This window comes from Pelecanus crispus, chromosome Z, assembly GCF_030463565.1.
Source record: "Pelecanus crispus isolate bPelCri1 chromosome Z, bPelCri1.pri, whole genome shotgun sequence".
Classification (NCBI taxonomy): domain Eukaryota; kingdom Metazoa; phylum Chordata; class Aves; order Pelecaniformes; family Pelecanidae; genus Pelecanus; species Pelecanus crispus.
Genome location: NC_134676.1, coordinates 18,882,530 through 18,899,191, shown reverse-complemented (window position 1 = coordinate 18,899,191; position 16,662 = coordinate 18,882,530).

Below are 16,662 nucleotides of genomic sequence, written 5' to 3'. Positions count from 1 at the left end.
AACTAGACCTTTTGCCAAAAAGGAAAAAACAGAAACTTGAAGGAAAAATAGAAAGATGGGATTCAAAATCCTGACTTGCTCTGAAGCAACTAACTGTATTTCCAAAAGCAGGGCCTCAGCACTTCTTTTCTTGCTGAAATCACACAAAAGTGTAGGGGGAGAAATGCCACATAGAGTACACGCCTTCCCACCTCTCCTGCTCCCCTGCCCTGCCCTGCACCTGCCCCCATGCCACTCAGGAGCCTGGGGTTTTTCTCAGAGCAGATTTTCATGGACACATGCAGACAGCCTGGCATTTACTGCTGTCCTCTGAGCTAGCTGCTCAGAGTCTTGCAGGGGTCTTGCAGCTCTGTGGTGCTGTGCTGGAGCAAGTGCGACTTCTCTCTTGGTGTCTTTGGACACTACAATTTATTTATTCTGGTATTTCTAAGTTAACTATAAAATAACTAACCTGGGGATTGCTAGCAGTTGGAGCTTGCAATGGGCAAGCCACCAAGTATGTACACAGCTTCTGCAGCATATTTTATATAGTTCATGCACCATTCTCTTATTCCCCAGCTATGCTGCCAGAGACACCACTGAGTGACCAAGTGCTGGTCTACAATCAGAAATGGCTATCCCAGCAATACCCACTTGCCACAACCCCAACAAGAACATCTGCTTCTTTTCTGAGGTCTGAAAGAGAAAGAAATGCTGATTACCAGCTTCTTGCAGCTCCATTTAGTATTGATGATGCCAAGATTATCCTTCCCCAGCCTTTACCCACTTTCTACCATGTTGCATTGTCAAGGTGAGAGGAGATGTGACTGTGTGGCAGCTGGTTTTCTACTGTGAGTTATAAACATGCTCAACAGATATTTGTAACTGAAGGAGAAGAAAAAGTTGCTCTTTACATCTTCTAATCTACCTGTGAAAACATGTAAGTAGACTCACAGCTGAATTCCTGGCCTCCTTCTTTGCTATCATCTTGTTAGTAATGTACTTCAGAGATAATAGCCTGGTCTGCTTTTGTTCTAAGGCTCTTTTATTCCATCCTGACAATGCAGATTTTAAGACTGTGATATTTTCTAAGAAGTGAAAGGAGTCTTAGCATATAGAAAATCACTCTTCCAAAAGGCAATGACATTGTGGGTTTGGTTTTTTTTCAAGTTGTCTCCAACTGAAACATATATCAAAATATGACTAGGCCTACCTTAAATCACCAGCTACATTTTTTAACTTGGGAATTATCAGCACATAATTATAGTCTCCCATTTTCATAGTTCAGCCTTCTTTCTTTACAGGGAACCCTTGATTTTTACTAATCACTAGTTACTCAGACTTCAAATCAGTCATATCAAAAATAGAACTTCCCTAAAAGGTAAAATAGATTTTTCACCCATTCTCTGTGACTTGGGCAACATAATTTTATAGGATGTCTCTGATCAACTTTTATTCACCCAGGAGGTTCAAATTCATCTATAAAGCCTCAGTGTCATCTTCCATCACCATTACGAATACTCTCAAAAGAAATATAAGTCTTGTCCCAAAGACTTGGCAGACAAGTGCATTAGTCAATCAGATCCTTTGCTATGAAAAATGATGGGACAAATTCTGGCATTAAAGACATGATCAGACTTATGCTGACTTAGTACGGTGTAGTAGCAAGTTTCTACACGTTGACCAAGATAGTAAGAGATGTTTTCTCTTCATCTGTCCCTCTCTCCCCTTCTATCTTTCCATCTCCTTCTCCCTATATACAAGTTAGCTACATAAGAATGAGGAAAATGTCAGTTCTGGCTTTCAGTGTGAGTTATATTATTATAATAATTGGAGTTACTAATTGGAAGAATGAAGTTCCCAAATCCTTCATTCTGGCATTAATAAGACCCAGCCAAGAATAAGATTTATCTGAAGTTTACATATGAAATACAGGGTCCAGTTTGGACTTATCTGGACCTTTGGTTTGTCAGTGATGCCAGCTCATGTGCTTCCGTAAAAACAGTAGCTTTGACAAGCCTTTCTCAGACTGCAAACTTATTACTCAGCTTCTTCCTCCAAACCTACTTCTGATGACAAAGAAATCTGATGGATAACAGATGCTACATGTCCTGCTGCAGAACCTGTATGCAATGGAAGAAAAACATTCCCAATCCATTATTACTTTAATAAGTATATTGCCCCTCTACCTTGTCCACATTTGGGGTTTTTTCAGACTGGAAAGACCTGGTAGAAGAACTGGTCTCTTCTTTATATGGAAGATGGCTAGCATTTTGTGGCACTAATAATAACTAAAGAAATTATAGAAATAATAGCAATATAATTTTAATATGTATGACTGCGACACCAGTTAATCTATCTTTTAAGCTTCACTTCAGTATTAGTCTTAAGAGATTATTTATTTCTAAGCAATTTTTACAACCTATGGTTGACAATTACCTTCTGAATGTAGAACATTAATACAGTCCTTCAGTAGGTATGTTCATCCTGGAGACTGAACGTTTACAGGCAAAGCAGAATCACAGAGCACAGGAGATAACATATTTATTGATGAATGCACTGTTTTGTCAATACCACTGAAGTGAAGCTGTGTCATATTGAACCATTTTGTTAGGAGGATCTTGTGTGGTGAGCTTGCACAATTAGGCTTGTTTTGTTTTGTTTTGTGGTGTTTCATATTTGAAAACATAAAAACTCTTCTAAGAAGCATTATATAGGCAGCAGTGACAATTTTTGTTGAGCATTTCTCAACCTTCTGGGTGTTCCTGTTAACCAGGTTATGATGCTGGTTTAAGATGTACCATTACAGAATGCATATTCAGAGCTAGCAATGGTTTAGTGTTGCATATTGCCTTTCACTTTGTGTGGAAGTTCTGCACATACTTGAGTAGCAACTACACAAGATAATAAACTTACCATAACTTACTGCAAACAAAACAAACAAAAAACCATTCTTGTCACCCTTCTGCATTTTGGGCAAGACTGCAATTCCTGAGAAACCTCTTTGTTTCAGTGCTGGATGGAGAAATTAAAGCTGCTTAGGTGAAAATACATAAGCACAGACAGGAAAATGCAGAAAAGAAAGAATGGAACTCCCCAAACTGTACATATACATATATATATGCATATGCATACACATATACATATACATAGCTAAGAACTCTAATGCAATTTATCCAGTACAAGGCGCATAAGAATGCAATGGCACAAACTTGGCTGGAAAGTAATATCTATCATCTCTGAATTCACTGACATAGTGTGGAAGAAACTATCCCACTTTCCTGAGTTATTTGACTTCTGAGAAACATCTTTCTCTCTCTTATTGTGGAGAGTTTTAGGGTAAATCAATGTATTTATTGGAAATAAATTTTTGTAACAAGGTCTGCTCTTACTTAGTTCTCAGATCAGTCATCTTGAGGCATAGTGTAGCACTGTAGTGCAGTTTTAAAAGTGGCAGCAGAAATGGAAAAGCTCCTCTGACAAAACAGCATGGCCTTAATGAAAAAAATGTGACGCATTTTCAAGCTGGTGAGTTCAGTGTAAATTTTCAGTATTTGCTAAGCTGAAAGCCTTATTGTTTCATAGTTGGAATTTACAGGTAATCAAAAATGACTACATCCTAGTGTTGGAGATCTTCCACTCAAATTTCACTCAATAAGCTTTCAAACAGCCTTAAAGTCAAGCCAGACCTCAAACCATACTCTAAAAAGCTGTGAACCCTCTTCTACACACGGACATATCTTTTTAATTATTATTAACCTGAATCACTTGACGTTGTGGTGATTTATATACCTTTATGAGACGGAGCCTTGCAGTGCAGTGTGGTCGCCATGGGCAAAGTATGAGTCACAGCAGGGAACATGCAGGTGGTGTAAAGCTCTGCTGAGCCCTGCCTTGAAAACAGCAGGGTTCTATATTTGCAAACCTTATGGTACTTTAAAGGAGGCCATAGAGATGTGGCATAGGGATGTTCTCACAAATTTTCTATTTGTAGATTACTCCCAAATTAGTAATAGCCAGCCCTTGGCTGGGGTGGTGAACGTGGGAGCTGAAATGAGACTGGGGTCTAAGAGAGAAGGTAAGGATGTGAGCAGCGGTGGGTGGTGGGATGGGAGACAGGCAGTGTGTAAGGATGATCAATCAATGAGAGGAAGGGCAAACGCTGGCAATCAAGGAGAGGGCAAACGCTGGCAATCACCTTCAACAGGCGCATCTACCCAGATACACTTAACTGCCTCTGGCCGCCATCAACTATGTGGCTCATGGCACTGTGCATTTAAGACACAGTTTAACTCTCTCTAAATTCAGGTGAGCCTTCCTACTGATTTCCCTGGAAAGACACCCCCATGTGATAACATTTGGTACCATGTGTTTAAATAATTTTATCCTCATATTCTCTTTAAATTTTCTTTTTCCTCTATAATTACTGTGTAACTATTTAAATGGCAAATATTTGGTGGGCAAGGATGTCCTGTACACAGACACCCAGTTCTAGAAGGAGCATTTCATTTGTGCAAATAAGTGATATAAGTAATACACTACGAAACCTACCCATAAGTCTAGTGCTGAGAACCTAATTTTGGGAACGATCTCAATGCAAGGTTACCTGCAGTTGTGGTGTTTTATTCTGTTTTATGTAAATAATGCAAAACAGAATAAAATAGCTCATTATTCTAGCACATTAGAATGTGTGCATTGAAATTTTGGTTACCTATCTCCTTTGAAGTGTTCTGAGAAAGGTCATTTCACTTAAAGGGTATCTATAATACTGAGAAGGATTTTTATCTTGTGTAAATGTCATTGCAAGAGACTAATATAGCAAGATTACTACTTCTACAGAGTTAAAAAAGCCAGGAATGGATGTCGTATTTTGGTTTTTTTGGGTGGTTTTGTTTTTTTCTAAGGACTCTACAATGTACCATAAGGATCATTTAAATTATATGCTCTTTATAATGATAAAAACATCATATCACGCACTGGTCCAATATTATGACTAATGTGGTGTAAAAACTTGTATTTTAGTTTATGTATCAGCCTCTTTTTCAAAGTTATGTACTAAATTAACAAATTCCATTTTTCTTTCAAATGTAATGTTTCCCTCCCAGACCCCATTTCTAAAGTGATGTTTTGTAAGGGTTGTTGTTACTGAAATGCCAGCACATAGAATGAATGATCAGTCCTGCCTCTTAATGACTGAAAATCACAAGAAACAAAATTCTTCTGCTGGGTGGGAGGTGGATGGGAAATGCAATTCTAAACCATAATGATCTGGAGTAAATGATAAAAGTATGTAAACTTCCGAAGAAAATCTTCTTCAGGGATTAAAAGAAAAATCTCATTGGTTTGCAGATATAATGAGTATTCAATGTACTCTTAATATATTTCTGCAGTTAGTGGAATATTTAATAAAAAAAATGTGAGGAACAAGAACATTCTCAATTTTCTACTTCTTTGCTATTTGCAATTACTTAGTGCACAATATGCTTTTAAAGCAGCATCTTGAAAACAGAGTACATTACATAGACACTGTGTAGAAATCTACAACCACAGTATCCTGAAAGGAAGCACTCATAACAGTAATCTTTTTCCTTGACATCTAAACTGAACAATAAATTTTTAAGAGCTAATTTATTCTTAAGTTGAAGAGGTTATAGTTTGCAAGAGCCACATAGAAACTGGTCCTGAAGTCATGAAAAAATACTTATGACGAACAGGAGCAATACAATTGTTGTTAACAGAAAGTTAACATGGAGATCAATAATAAAATTTTCTTCTTCATACACAGAAATTTTTATTTAAGAAACCGCTGAAATATTTGACAAAAATTAATTGCTCAGTATACCTAGTTTTCTAAAGAGGAGGAAAAATAAAACTCTCTATTAGGCAAATTTGGTAAATTATGTGATCTGCTGATAATGGAAAATTCATTAAAGTGTCTGAATAAATTTTCAGGTGCATGCACGGCTTATCTACACCCACATGAGCATTTGCAGAATTTTGCAATTCAACATAGAAAAGTTCTATCAGATTATCTATTTCATCTTCATGTTGGGGAAATACTGTTTACAACCAAATTCTTTGGATTGTTTAGTCCAACCTGCATTTAGTTCTTTTCAAGTGGAATCAGTGTTCAGCCAGATCAGTGTTTGTCTTAGCTCCCTATGTTCACCATAGATGTCCCATGGAGTCAGAGAAATCAGCCACAGCCTGTGTTTCTATTACACTAAAACAACTACAAAAACATACCTTCCTTCCTATCTCTCCACATTTTCCCTGCTGCAACCTATGTTCTCCTGTATGTTTAATCTTGGAGAAAAGAAGGATTTAAAGAGTAATAGAATGAAAACTCTTTCTATCTTATTTCATATTTTGACATGTCACCATCTACTCTCTGATTAGTCCCTTAAAGCATACACCTCTCAGTCTCATAAGACTGGCTGAACTCCGATATGTGTGGCCAAATACTCAATTTAGGGCTTGCAAGGTAGAGCAGACAAGGTACAGCTAAAACTATGTAAATTAATTTTCAATAATTGATCCTCAAGTACTCCCACTGAGGAGTCTGTATGGACTTATGCAAGTGCAGAGCACAGACGTAAACAAGATCTTGTAGATAAATGGCAATTCCAATCTATTTATGATAACCATCAGGACATGTCTTCACTCAAAACCTCTTCTCATCAGATATGATTGCCACTACAGTACTCTACAATTGTGAAGATAAGAGGATATCATTCTCTGGCATTTCATTCTTCTTCTCTAATTTTTTATTTTATTTCACCTCATACTTCATCCTCCAAATGCAAAACCCTAATAACTTGTCAGTCACATCTTACAGTGTAGCAAAATTGTAAATCAAATTGAGAAGGGATGGCAAAGCATGTTGCCCATCTATTCTGTAATCAAATATCTCCCTAGGTCTAATCAGTAAGAGGACAAACCAGCTGAAATGCTTGTGCACATCTTTACATGATATTCTCAGTGTCAGCTGAACCAAGCAAAAAATCGTGTGGAAATTCACTCCTTGGAGGCCTGCTGCAGTATTGATTCTTTATTAAGGTGCTCAGTAGCAAAAAGAAATTCTGCATGATTATTCAGACATGCTCCTGAAAACACTATGAAATATGCTTTGCTTGACAATACTTTCTCAGACAAATTTTAATGCACAGTTTAGAAAATAGTCCAGTAATAATTTTGAATCAGACAATTGACAAAAGTCAAAGAAGTCATATCCCTGTAGAAGAGCAGTACAAATTATTGAAAATTTCTTATTCTGCATCTCCTTGGATATTGATTCATTTCTATCTAACAGGAAAGAAAGAAAACTGCAATTACAGGAAATGCTGTTCATGGTGCTATACTTACAGATCTATCAGGTTTTCCAGCATTAACCCCTGTTGTCACAGGTTTCTAAACTCAGCAGTAGTTTGGCACCCATGAGCTCAGCTGCTCTTCAATGTCTGAGTCCTAACAAGGATTATATATTTAAAACACATTGGGTCATATTCTGTTCTTAATTACCCTGCTATAAATCTGGATTCATATTATAATACCCAAGCACAATCTTTCCATTCCACTTTTTGCCATCTTCTAGGAATAATTCTCTTCAAAATTGTTCAATGCATGAAATCAACATTTCTAGTCTCCTAATACAGATTTAGTAATCTGGATATTTCAGAAAGAGGAAGAAAGTATTACAATGTCCCTTATTCTAGTAATGATTAGATTATGTTTACACCCAATAGGGTGAACATACTGCACTTGAAAAATTTTTGATCATTTTCTTCTCTGTAAGTGCATCAGAGGAGTTTTTATGACTCTTAAAAAAAATGCTAGGCATTTTATACTGCCTCATCATATATAAGAGAACTAAGTTCTCTAGATCAGCATTTCTTTATCTGCCAGACACTTTGTTCAAATGGCAGTGAAGCACTAGTTCTTGTGGAGAGGCACTGGTTATCTATGAAGTGGATGGATCTTTAGCAACATATGGTATGGTTTCAGAGAGATGGAAGGAGATGTATTTGGTTTCATTATTCTAATTAGGAAATCATCTTTCAAAGACTAGAACCCCCCATTTTAGATAATGTTATAGTTCTAGGTCACCTAGCCTAGAGAAAGTATTTTCAATATCAAGGGCGATTAATCTGAACTGACTGTTGGATCTCATATTCAGTTATTTGACATTGTTTCTGACCAGTGTGAAAAGAAAGAGTAAAACTTTACATTAGCCTAGAGCTACTTTTAAAAAGGAGGATCAATGTACACCTGTTTATTTCAATTCACTTTGAATCAAGATCTAAACCTGGAGGATAACACTTTAATAGATATTTAATTTTGTTCTCATGAAATTGATGGTGGGTAACTTCTTCCTTACTATGATTTCAGTGCATACAAAATTAAACTGACTTTAATGAAATTTTAGCAGGTTCGTCATTTAGCAGTTTTTAGTCTTTTGAAAGGGCAAGCAGAGGAAAAAAAAAAAAAAGAATATTCTGTCATATCATATCATCAGATGCCCTAATTTAGGTTTTCGTATCCTGCCTCAGTTAAATACTAGAAATAATGAGACATCCATCCTAGTAACAGGTTGACTATTTTGAGGCTTTAAAAAATGGGTTTGTGTACTGTTTTCAGATTCTTTTCTGGAAAATTATCTTGGAAACTTTCTGATGATCAGCCATGATTAGAGAAGAGCTAGAGGCAGGCCTGAAATAAAGAGCAGATGTAAGAGTCATTAGCTCAGAAAAAACCTGGGTGCACACTTCAGAAATGGCACCTCTGCTGAACACAGTGCTACAATACATCATTGCACCACAAACTGAAAAAGAAAAGCAGCTCTCAAATAACTTCCAAGAGCTAATGCAGCCAGATGTTTCAGTCCAATTTTGTTGAATTAAGGAAAGAAAAAGCAGACTTTATCACAGCTATTAATAAAATCTATTGCCTTAGAAATGAATCACAAGTGAGATTTGAAATATCACTTATTTTCAAATTACATGTGTATTTTACAAAACATTTAAAGCATATTAATTGACCTATAAGGACCTATTTTGGCTTCCTTTCTTCTCAGGTACAGCCCTGAAATTAGCGTCAGAGGACTTGTTTGTTTTAAAGCAACACACATGATAATGCTTCTTTCACTCATATTAACCCCACTGTGAAAAGGATTCAGTTAAGAGTGGGTTAACCACAGTTAGTGTGTTAAAGTGTACAGAGAGCGGGTTAAAGTGTACTGAACCAAGTTTATTGAGAGAGACATGACAGTGCTGTGTTTTGCGGAGCACTGTGTTGTGGAGGGATGTTGCTGTCTCTCTAGGTGATAGAGGAGTCAGTGACAAAATGAGGTAGTGACCCACTCAGAGATGTCTAACATATGCTGGCACAGATGCTACCAGATGTCTCCCACAGGGAAGAAGACAGGGAGTGATTATTGAATATTAGGGAAATTTGTACCAGAGAAGATTAAAGCTTCTTTCTTTTCTTTTCCTGTTTTGGGGGAGGGGAAGAGAAAGGAGAGGATCATGTCATTGCCCTGCTGTAGTGAAGAACAAAAGATAAGCAACTGAAGTTCAACTTCATGAGCTGGCCCCCTCTTGATATATGTAAAGCCACATGTTCAAGCAACAGTAGATTAATGTGGAGATCTTTCATCTCTGGAGATAAGAGTTTAAATCTAGGTCAGATCCCTATGGTAACATTTTGAGATGAAATATAAAAATGCCCATGATATTTTTGCTTCTAGAAGAGAATAAAATCACTCACTGTCCTATTTTGCATTTTATTTTTTAAATCAGTTGACTTCAGTGGTTTTAAAATTCATGTACATGTTACATAAGTATCCTGTTAGCAAATTTGTTTGTTGGGCATTTTCTTTCCTCTGTTGTCCCTATTAATGAAATGCATAAAACAAGCTCAATGCAGGGATACACAAACACAGACCTCTAAAAGAACAAAGGAACAAAGTACTAAATTTTGACTGAGTGAAATTGCCCATAGGGGGAATGCTGATAGTTCAAACAGAACCAAATATATGTACAAATAGTGAATAAAAAATAGCAAGTATTAATTTTGAGATACGTTGCGGAGTTTCCATACCAGGTTTCACACAATCTATGAATTTATTAGAGTGTGCCAGGATATAATGCAACTGTCTGTATCAAAGGTTTACATTGGTTCAAATTATTGACACGGGTAAAATATCTGGGTAATAAAAATACTGTTCTGCCTACTCAGGTATGAATTTGACCAAAAATAGAAGCAAACCTGGGAGTATTTCTTTTTACTGATTTATCTTTCTTATTATGATATTTCCTAGTAATATGTCTGTGCACACAAATGAAGATTTTAGAAATACAATAATAAGTTGAATATTTCATTGAGCCTTTCTTTTTCCCTCATACTTTGTGGCCTTTAAGAGCTATGGACGTAGTAAGAGGCAAGAGAATCCTGGGCTGAAGTTCTCCTTCTGCCCGATGTATCCAGAAGAGAGACACACGCTCTATAGGGAGGAAGAACATTGCCAGCTGTACTTTCCCCATTCAGTTTTTTAAAAAATCTTTCCCAACAGAGCAAGGGGTGATCAGTTCTCCTCAGTGAGATTTCATTTTCAGAGCTATAATTTCAAAACTGATCTTAAAGAGAGTTTGCCTAGAGAAATTGTGTCTACAAGGTGTACACCAGATTTTATATTTCTAATCTGTATTCACGAATCCAGTTCCTACGTTGTAACAAATGTTCCTGGTTTTACAAACAACAGCCACAGTATGGAGAACAACTTGGCAGGCAGATAATGTCTTCAAAGAAAATAATTTTTAAAAGAGAAATGGTTAGCAGAGGACCCAACTGAATTATGCTAACCAGAGCACAAACTCAACTCCCGTTATGCTTAATTTTTCACACCATGGTTTCTCCTCTGCATTCTTTTTTTAAGTGTTAATTGCCATGAAGATGTATTTTTCTGAAGAATAGCTTCAAGATTGGGACCAATAGACATGTTTTTCTTATCCAATCCAGGACCCTCATCTACATATCATGTTCTGTCTATATATGGTTTATGGGATTAGCTGGATTTCCTATTGTTTATAGTTCCTAAAAATAGATTTTTAAAGTTTTTTTTAAAAGGAAGAAAGTTGTGCTATTTTTATCCCCCAAAATCTTTGTCTTGGTAAGGAACAAACTCTGGCATCAGCACATAAACACAATGTAAGCCTGTAAAAATTTATTCTTGGGCCTACTCATAAGACTGTGTGCGTGCATGTCTCACAAGCATGGCAGCAATGAAAAAAATCTTTGGATAAATTAACAGATGTCTTACTTTTTTTTCTTCTTTAGGATTGTTACCTTCCATCTCTACTGTTTCTCAACTGCCCCAGATCTAGCAGCCTGCGCCATGTGGCTGCTCTTCTTCTGCATCTTTGACCAAACTCTTTGATGATGTCTCCAGGCAGCAAATAGATCTCAGGCATAAAGACATTTCCAAAGCAAATTGTTTCAGAACAGAATTCAAACTCTGGCCCTATTAGTATTTACATCATTTCTGAAAAATTCTAAGGGACAATAACATGATTTTTTTTTTTAGGTTTTGTGCAAAATTAAGGGGATGTTAGTTAAATTTTTGATGCCATCTATTAGTTTCTGCGAAGATTGTTGTCATTATTAATATGCTCCTGGGGGTATTCATGACACTTCAAAACCAGTTTTGCTCTGAGAAGCTTAAAAAATGAGGATTAGACTTTGTGCACCTTAGTTCAGCAATCTGGATGGATATATCATTTTTGCATGACTAAAGTAAGCAAGATTGGCTGCTTAATTATACATCAAAGTAGAAAATATTTGAACAAAAGAAATGGGGGTCTGTATGAAGACAATGGCTAAAAATCAGAAGTACACATATTAATTTTTAAAAATGAGCCTTTAAAAATGAGCTTTGTTCTCCTGGTTGTATTTATATCCTTCTAGGTTTAATAACATTTTCTCTAGAAGTAGGCAATGGAATAATGCAAGACTAATTCAAAGAGATATGTTGATGGGGGTTGTGAGATGGCTTGGCACACAGTATAAAAATGGATGTGAAAAACTATCATGCAGCTAAATCAGTGCCAGAAAATGATGCCATCTAAGGACTGAAAGCAACATAGTCAGCTACATAACAGTATGACATTGATATAACCCTACAGGCAGTTCTACACCCGCAAGCAGTCAGCACTGAACACAGCCACATTGCTGGCAGTGAAGCCATACAAAGGACTAGCCACAGGCCATGATGCCACTGCAGGAAGAATATATATTTCAACATTTGACATCTTGCTCTAACAGCTGCCAAGTTTGGCTGTAGTTATTGACCTGATTGCTCAAGGACAGAGAGGAAGAAGAAAAGAAATAATATAAGCAAGTGATAGTCAGAGATTTAAAGATCAGAATCATCCATGTAGATACATTAACAGACACACTGCCCATAGGTGCTAAACATCCTCTTCTGGGAAATAGAAGCTCTATAATTGTACAAATACAACCATGTTTAAGGAGATTTAACATAGTGGAGATGAATTTTAAAAAATTACTATTTTTGGAAAGTACCTGGCCCTTGTTTGTAAAACAAGTGAAAACCTCTGCAGGGTTTCACTGCAGGCTTTCACTGCTACATGCTTAAGAATATTCAGTATCTCAAGTGATTCTGAATTTAAAAAATTTCAAAGGGGAAAATCATGCCCAGGTAACTGATGAGAAGATCTGGACCATTGCATTGTCAAAGTCTGATCAGATTTAATGGTAAGGAAAAGAATTAAAAACTGTTTAATTTCCAGTGGGCTTACCACATCTTTACAATCAGAGTCTCTGATTTAGTATAACCTTCACCGATGCTGGCCCTGTTCACAACTTTCCTTTTCCCTTCTCTTTTGCTGTTCTGCCCAGCAGTGAGATCTCCATGGTGAGGATTGTCATTTACTCCAGGGCAGATTTATCAGGAAAGCTAATGGGGTTGTCATGTCCCCTTAAATAGCCATTAACACTTCCCCCTGTGATGCATATTATGTGTCACTACAAGCTCGTAACTGAGCAGGTCCACTCTGCCATTGCCAGTCTACTGAGGCAAAATGTAATTTGTTTGTTTATTGGGGCAAGGTATAATGAAACTGTTCATTTTTGCTTGAGAGTAAACATATGTATTTTATTTTCTATTTATTTCTAAAACCAGTTATCTAATGGGTTACCACCTCTATCCCAAGGATGAGTCAAAAAGCACAGATGTGAAGAAAACACTCATATATTCGTTATTCCCTTTTGGAAGCAAGGCTGCGTAGCTCCCTAGTAATACATGCTCTAGTGCTTTGTGGTCCAAGTCTGAACTATAGAGCTAAGCTGCGACAAATGGAAACTGTGAATCCTTTAGCTAAAAGATAAGGACTAAAGCTATTAATTCTCTGTTCTCTTGATGTCATCTCTGACCAAATTAATCCAATATTTGTCTCAACAGCAATGAGCAGTTATGCTTCTGATAGGGAGGGATGCATAAAACTAAAGGAAAACAAGGTTTAGAAAATTATTTTAATATTATACACTTCAAAATGTGCTTAAAAGTGGAGGGTGTTTTCTCCAATACTTCCTTGAAAGCCCTTTTAAAAAATATATATTGTGAAATCTGTATTTTTCCTTTTGACCTTAAGGGGTGAATTTATGCATTTGGTTCTATGCTTTAAAGGGTTTTTTATGATTATTTGAACTGTGAAAAGTGGTAGGTAGAAATCTATGTTCATATGTCCCAGTACCATCTACAATTCTTACGAATTCTGTGTGTTCTGGCATATTACTTTATGAAAAGTAATTACTGACTTGCCAGATGAGTCACACTTTGACAGCTACTTTAAAAGTGGGTTCTCTCCAATTTGGTAAAGCAAATGGACAAACAATGAATAACATGGGAATTGTACAAACAGCTATAGCAATTCAGCATCACAAGTCACTTGTGAAATCTGTAATATGTGAGGAGATTAGTAAGCGAATGTAAGTACAATTCAGTATAAAAGGCAGCCTGAAGTTTTAAAGGTGACCTGCAAGGAATATTGATTTTTTTGTTTTCCCTGAAACGAGTCTTGAGGTCATCTAATTATTTGTGTTCTCCTTTTGTTTTTGATAATACGGAAACAAATCTTTGATTTCTCTCTCTGTTACTACTCTTGAACATATAACGAATGTGAAGCCTGTTGCATATTTGTTTTCAATTTGTTGGAGGGACAGGAGGGTGCAGACAGGGTTTACCAGCAACTGAGAGGAATAAATTGTGAAAGGAGAAGGATGTTAGGTGTTTAATGAAATCATGCTTTAAAAAAATGTTTAATTTGACCAGACAAATGCAGTCAAAGAAGTTTGCTTGAAAACGCCTTTCTTTTTTTGCATTCATCTTTGGTTTTGCAATATTATTCCCCAGCTTTGTCCACACAAAGGTTTTTCCTTGATGTCCCCCTCAGATATTGTCACCTCTGGCCGTTCAGTGGTGGGAGGTGGGTCACTGGAATTGTGCGCCCGCTGCCCTGCTGGTCTGCAGCTTGGCAAAGGGGCAGTACAGATCGATGTAAATTCAGCCTACACAGTGGTATGGTTTTTATTCAATTTAGGGAAAAAAAATTATGTTGACTCCTGACATTTTCTGGTAGAACTTAACAGTTTCTGTAGAATGGACAAGGAGAGTTTTTCTCATTTTATTATAGAGTAGAAATGTCAGAAACATGGTTTTACATGCTACCAGTATCCAAACTGTGGTCTGATATAGTTAGATAAAGGCAAGGAGGTAACTGGAGCATGAGCTATGAAAAGACGGCCAAGAATCCTTGAGAATACTGTGAAGAAATCATCACTGTTGTCTTCCCTTTCCTTAATATATATCATTCTATTTCATCCTTTTATCCTACCTGGAACTCACACCCAGTGATAGGCAGAAGGGGCTAAACACTTTATCTTTTATAAGATGCTGTTATTGTACATCTTCCTGCTTTCATTCCGCCCTCCTGAGGCTTTCATCTGCATGCTCTAGTGAAGCACTCTGGGTCCACTGTCAATTAGAAAACTGCCATCTTCATAGACGCATACATTATGTGCCACAGTTTAGAGCTTCCACCATGTGGATTCATACCAGCTGAGATGCTGATTCTAGAGGTACAGCAAGACACCAGTTCTTGAGTGTTTATTTTTTAAATATTGGATTATGTTTACATGTTCCTATTAATAGAGGCTGACATTTAGCTGACTACACACTGTGTCAGTTGCTTGAGATTCTTGGATGAGACTAAAATAAACATCATGATTCATTTACTGAAGCTGTAGAAAAAAATCTTGCAAGAAGTGAAAGATTTAAGCTGGAATGATTTCTCTTCCTCTTTTGCAGGCAGCATGCTAAAGGTAAACTATGATGTGCTTAGGAGAGGTAGATATGAGTGCACTATAAACACACAGATAGACAATTGTAGCAATAATATAGTAGATGAGGCAAACAGTAAGCGCAAATAAATAACACTAATTTGACAATACATATATGGGTGAGTAGCACACCACATTGCCTTTATCCACTATATGAAATAAAAGGTTTCACTTTTCCTGGGTTAAATCTTTCTATCTTTATTTTGATGAAGCGCTCTCTGAGGTCAGTGACTAGTCTAAGAGAAGCCAAACTCCAAAATAGAGTCTACTGTTTGCTTTGCAGAAGTTAAAAATTTATGTTCATGCAGTAGTTATTAACCAATGCATAGTGGGCTGGTTCTGATTTCAAGCAAACACAAATCAGAACTGACTGTCCTGAAGTGAGTGGAGCTACTAAGATGTGAAACTCCTGTTAAATCACAGTGAGACCTACAGACGCATTTTTAACCAGGCAGATTTCCTCTTTTTTATTATGAAACATGGAAGAACAGACACTGAGAGCCACCTGGGAAGTAGTATTTGAAGTGGAAAAGACTAGGATCAGCTGAATTATGGAAGCAGCAGGTGATATCTACACCATTAAATGGTGCCTAGGTATATTTGTAGGCACAGGAACTCATCAGCACCCATGCTGGCAATGTGTTACAACAGTCCCTCCTATACTCCTGGCCCATGGCAAAAAAATATCTCCAAACAATTCCCTGACACAGAAGCAATGGCCAGGTAGCTTTCCCAGAAGACAGTCTGGATATTACCTTCCTATCCTGGTGAATAGGAGGATTGAACATTGCAGAAGTTTATTATTCCACATCAGCTGGTGTCAGTTCCAGAAAAAGGTCCTGGACACATTTAAGTTACTAGTATTATTGTATCCTTCCTTGCTGTACAGATCTAGCTGTTGTATTTTATGGACTTATGAAGGATTTCAGGCATTTGTAAAAAAAAGGAATAGGCATTAATAAATTTGTTCACACGATGTAGAAAGTATTTAGCACAAACAGAAACAGTTAACATAATTTTTAAAACAATGAGATTTACTGATAGCCAAGATGTTGCCTCTTCCTCCAGAGCCTGATGTTGTTTCTTTGCATTATTGTATTCTTTTTCTCCTAAAAGCTTGTCAGAAAATGAAAGACTGCTGCTCCTTCTGTGCCCAACCCAGCTGATTTGCTGAGGAAGATCTTGTCCCTCTGCATCTCAAAAAGAGAGAATTGCATGGGAGACACAGGGATTTTTGGCTTAGTCCTCTGGATGACAAGGTGCTTGGTC